The following is a 6,000-nucleotide window of genomic DNA, read 5'->3' on the forward strand; positions in this document are numbered from 1 at the left end:
CAAAATTGTGCACATTTAAGGTGTAAATGTGTTGAATTTGATATACACATATATGTATAATTATATACACTTGATACATTTGCATATTGCAATATGATTACCACCATAGCATTAACTAACTCCTCCATCATGTCACATAATCATCATTTATTTTTTGTGGTGAGAATATTTAAGATCTACTTTCTTAGCAACTTTCAAGTATATAATAAAGCACCATTAAATATAATCATGATTATGTGTATTAGATCCCTAGAATTTATTCACTTTCTAACTATAAGTTTGTACTCTTTAACCAACATCTCCCCATTTATACCACCCCCGGCCCTTAGTAACCATTATTCTTATCTCTGTTATCTATGAGTTTGGCTTTTGTAGATTCCACATATAAGTGATATATAGTATTTCTCTGTCTGATGTATTTCACTTAGTATAACGGCCTCACGGTCAATCCATGTTTTGGCAAACAGCAGGATTTCCTTCTTGATACATATCTGTATATGTATGTTTAACAGTGCACAAGGATTCTCTTTTTTCTATATCTTTACCAACAATTTTTTTGTTTTCTTTTTGATGATAGCCATTCTAATAGGTGTTATATCATTGTGGTTTTGATTTGTATTTCCCTACTGATGAGTAATATTGAGTATTTTTCCATGTACCTGTTGGCCATCTGTATGTCTTCTTTGGAAAAATGTCTATTCAGTCCCTCTGACTATTTTAAATTGGATTCTTTGTTTTGTTGTTGTTGTTGTCGGGTTATATGAATTCTTTATGTATTTTGGATATTAATGCATCATTAGATACATGGTTTGCAAATATTTTCTCCCATTCTGTAAATTGCCTTTTCACTGTTGATGGTTTCCTTGCTGTACAGAAACTTTTGAGTTTGATGTGTCCCACTTGTATATTTTTGCCTTTGTTGCTTGTGTTTTTGGTGCCATATCTAAAATGTCATTGCCAAGACAGATGTCAAGAAGCTGTTCTCCTATGTTTACTTCTAAGAGTTTTACAATTTTGGTCTTCATTCCAGTCTTTAATCTATTTCAAGCTAATTTTTGTAAGTGGTAAGACAGGGGCCCAATTTCATTTTTATGCATGTGGCTACCTAGTTTTCCCAATGCCATATATTGAAGAAACTAGTTTTTCTACATTGAGTATTTTTGGTTCCTTTGTCAAATATTAGTTGACCATATATATGAGAGTTCATTTATGGGATCTTGATTCTGTTTTATTGGTCTGTTTCTATTCTTATACTAGTACTATACTGTTTTGATTTCTAGAGCTGAAATCAAGAAGTGTGATACCTACAGTTTTGTCTTTTTTCTTAGGATTGCTTTGACTAGTGTCTTCTTCCGTTTTTTTTTCATCAGAGTCTTTTAGCTTTAAACATGAATATGTTTCAAAGATAAACCTGTTTTAAAGTCACTAAGGTGACTAAAACCTACTACTAATTGTAATAATTGTAATTGTAATAAAATGCTTTTTTAAAAAAATTAAGACTTGCATCATGCACATGACAAAAAACTCAAAACATTTCAAAGAGATACATAATGAAAAGCAAGTATCGTCCTGAGACCATATCTCTGACTAATACCTTACAGAAGTCTTTCTGAAAGTTACTAGTTTTAGTTAACTAAAAGTGCTAACTTTGTATACCCTTCCAGAAATCTTATATGCATTATAGAAACATATTTTACATCATATATATATATATATATATATAGAGAGAGAGAGAGAGAGAGAGAGAGAGAGGAACCCAAAGACTGAGACATGAGCATATTGAACACACTTTTTTCCTTTTAAACTTAACAGTGCATCTTAGAATTTTTTTCTTATCAGCATACATAGATCTATGTTACCTTATTTAATAGTTTTTCTATTATTCATTTAACTGTTTTCCCACTGATAGATATTTAGTTTGTTTTATATTCTTCATTATTCTGAATACTTCTGCAATGAATTCATTTGTGTATATGCACAGGTACACATACACACACACACTTGTTTATATGCCTGAGTGCAACTGTAGAATGAATTCCTAGAAAGAGAATTTCTGGGTTAAAAATATTTAGCCCCAGAAGGCAGAGAAACTGGCTTATTAAATTTATTTTTCAGTTTTAATAATCGGAGCAGAATATCAGCTCTGCCCCCCAAAATTCAATGGATTTCTTTTCCCTTTAAATTTAAATTGGACATTGAAGACATGTGGCACTTTAGTTGGGATAATATTAGACAACTACTCATATGAACCTTCTGGTTTTCAGTGTAGCAAAATCTAAAAGACTTCCTAGATTTTCAGTGCATGGAATCTTATTCCTAGAATAAGAATGTTAGGAGGCCATCTTATTCTCTTTGGAAAATTCATCTGAAATATCATAGAATTGATAAAACTGTGCTTCTTTCAGAGTCATTTCGTGTGTATTTTTTTCCTTTGGATGGGCTTCTCTCTTTTTTTATCCCTAAAGAAAAACTATTAATTATTGATTTTGTTCGGCTTTCCCTCTCTTCCTGAGTTATTTTTTTTTTTATTGCTACAGTATAATAGGAATGATGAAGAAATTTAAATGCATTTACCTATTCAACATAGAAGGAATATTCATATATGGGAACACTAATGGGTATTGACAATGTGCAAATTACACATTGTAATGTGTACAACTAATCAATAACTAATAGTATGATTTTCACTTTGACTGAATAAAAATAGTTTAAAGTATGTCAACAATCTGAGTTAAAATTGGTACAGAGACTAACCCTTCTATAAATATAAGAAGTTCTTGGGAGATACTCACTTGGGAGAAATGTTTAAAATTAATTTATTATTAGGAATATTTTTTAGAGTGATTAGCATAGAGTTGTGTCTACAAACGGGGAGAAAAAAACCAATGCAGATCTATCCCATTCAAAGCTGTTAGTTGAAGAGATAATTTATCATTTATTCATATCTGTTGTTCTCATCCCTGGTTGCACATTAAATGATCAAGAATTTTGAAAAAAATATATATAAATGTTCAACCAGACCAATTAAATCAGAATCTCAGGATGAGGGAGGGGACTGGCAGGCATCCACATTTTTTAAAGCTTTACTGGTGACTCTACTATGCATTCAGGTTTAGAACTGCTGATTAGAAAGATAAGGAGTAGGAGTTTAGAATAAAATACTTCCTGATAACTATCAGGACACCTTGAATGCAAATTTACAAAGGAAATTACTCCAAGAGTCTTACATGTTTCTGGAACCTTCAACAAATTCAAGATGTATAGGTGGGCGACAGTGAAGATTTAAGGATCACATTGGTGAAAGAGCTGATGCTATGCTGGATTCTTCACCTTCCTTCTGTGAAAGAGCCATGGTGGATGCTACATTTTCTCTAAGCAGAGGAAGCTCCTTTAATTGGTGCACTCAGAGAACCATGAATTTGTTTTCTGCTGTTGGGAGACAAAGACTGCTATCTGATCCATGCCCAAGAAAAGTTTATCAAGCATAGACTGGAGTCTGTTTTCTATCAGCCAATTGTTTTGTCAGTGGAATCAACAGGGCTCTAATATGGGAACCAGCCTGCCTCTCAGAGTTTGTCAGGGCAAGAAATCCATAAGTGTTTTCCTCTAGAGAATGGCAGTGATGTGGGAGAGGGACCAGCATGGTTGACAAGAGAGGTGAGCGAAACTTAGCAGAAGGAGGTTGGAAGTGTATACTCAGATGGAAAATGGGAGTTGCAGTTGATTGCCTAGAATAAAGATGTATTTTCTTGGGTCAGCAGAAGAGCAGAACGCTTAAAACCCACAAAGCCACCTGTGAGAGAAAGATTCACCCCAAATTGTCTTCCAGGACTACATTTTAACCGGCTATCAAATAGAAAGCATGACGCCATCCAGCTCAAGGAAAAATCAACCTATTCCTTGTCTTCATTTCCCTCTGCTACAGCAATACTATGGAGCTAGAAGAGCTAGTGAATACAGAAGGAAGAGAGCAGGAAAAGGAGGAGGTAAAGCCAGCCATGTCCCCTTTCCCATTGCAGGCTGCCATCCCTAAGCCTGTCCAAGCAGGAGAAGAATATAATGTTAAGCAGACATTCAAATTTGATGAGCACACTTTCCCTATGATGCCTGAACTTACAGAGCACAGAAGAAAGTCAAGATTGAGTTTTAACCAACTGACACTATAATTTATGACTTTAGTCTTGAGATGTCTTGCTCATCCTTTTACCTATCAGATTTTTGTGTCCTCAATCCTAAATGTCTTCCTTCTTCTTAATCTATGGCTTCCCTCCCAGAGTTTCTTTACCTGCATCTTGCTTACTTCTATTTGACATCTAGTAGCTGATTTCTTCTCAACTCTTTCTTGAGAACACTGATTTCTCAACGAGCAGTAATATTTCCTAATGACTCCTGTAAATATTCAAGTCCTTACCCTCTGCCTTGCCAACACTCATCTGCAGTGAGGCATGTCTCATCATGGAATAAAACAGAACAGTTAGCTAGCTATTTTACTTTCCAACTTGTTTTGCTAGCATTTTGGAGATGTAGGCAAACAACAAAGGGCGACACAGTATACAGACCTCATTAGTGAAGCATAACAGCGCCCACCAGAATGGAACTGAACTGAACTGTGAGCGCGCCCAAATTATAGAGCTACAAATTTAGTTCTATTTGCATTTCATGAATTGTGTGCTATTAATGCATTGGAAACCATAGGACCTAATAAGGGTGGTATAATTTTTATTAGAGTCACACACAGAATTGTGTACCTTCATTTGCATGTTTACTTTCTTTTAAAAATGATTCAAAAATCAGAATTCAGAATGATAAAAAGCACTCTTTGAAGGGTTTGAATTCTGACAAAGTAGGAACCTCAGAAAATTATTACAAGGATGACTTTTACATGCCTGGAAAATATAATTCTTTAGCCCTGGAAATCACTTTTGTTTAATTTGCCATGATCTTTCCCAGTTTCTCTCATAAACTACTTTGAATTGGTTTTCTGAGCCAGTCTAGTATGAGACCTCTAGGGAAGGCACAGCTGCAATGTATAAAAAAGCAGCAGTTTTGGTTCATTATGGCATTTTCCCTTCTTAATACGTGAAATTCTAATAGTAGAGGGTAGGGTATCACATGCCCCTATGTTTCTTTTTTTTTTACATTTTATTTTATTTTATTTTATTTTATTTTATCTTATTTTATTTATTTATTTGTTTATTTATTTATTTATTTATTATTTATTTGAGAGAGAGAGAGAGAGAGAGAGAGAATGAGTGGGGGAGGGGCACAGAGAGAGGGAGACACAGAATCCAAAGCAGGTTCCAGGCTCTTAGCTGTCAGTACAGAGCACAATGCAGGGCTCAAACTCATGAACTGTGAGATCCTGACCTGAACTGAAGTCAGACGCTTAACCGACTGACCCACCCAGGCGCCCCTCACATGCCACTATGTTAATGAGAAACTTGGTAAGGGTGACATTTAGTTAATTCACACAACCTTTATTAAAAGTGCAATTTTTTTAAAGTTTATTTATTTATTTTGAGAGAGAGAGAAAGTGGGGGAAGGGCAGAGAGAGGGAGAGAGAGAATCCCAAGCAGGCTCCGTGCTGTCAGTGCAGAGCCCCACAAAGGGCTCAAACTCACGAGCTGTGAGATCATAACCTGAGCTGAGATCAAGAGCCAGACACTTAACTGACTGAGCCACCCAGGCACCTCAAAAGTACACACAATTTTAAGTAATAAGGTGTAGATTATTGCTGTTAATTGCTTTCCTATGAGTAAGATGAACCTTGCATTCCTGGTATGTCCATTCATGAATTTATTTAACAATCATTTATTGATTGTCTAGAATGTGTCAGGCATTGTTTGATGCTAGAGATAGAAAGTACAGTAAGATACAACACTGTCCCTGATCCACAATCTTGATGTATTTGCAAAGAAAAGCTTGTAAAAGATCACTTCAGTAGATAAGTGTTATAACAAGTATGCACCAACTCCAGTGACGGAACAAAAAAAGAAACAA

The sequence above is a fragment of the Prionailurus bengalensis genome, chromosome E4 (genome assembly GCF_016509475.1).
Source record: "Prionailurus bengalensis isolate Pbe53 chromosome E4, Fcat_Pben_1.1_paternal_pri, whole genome shotgun sequence".
Classification (NCBI taxonomy): Eukaryota; Metazoa; Chordata; class Mammalia; order Carnivora; family Felidae; genus Prionailurus; species Prionailurus bengalensis.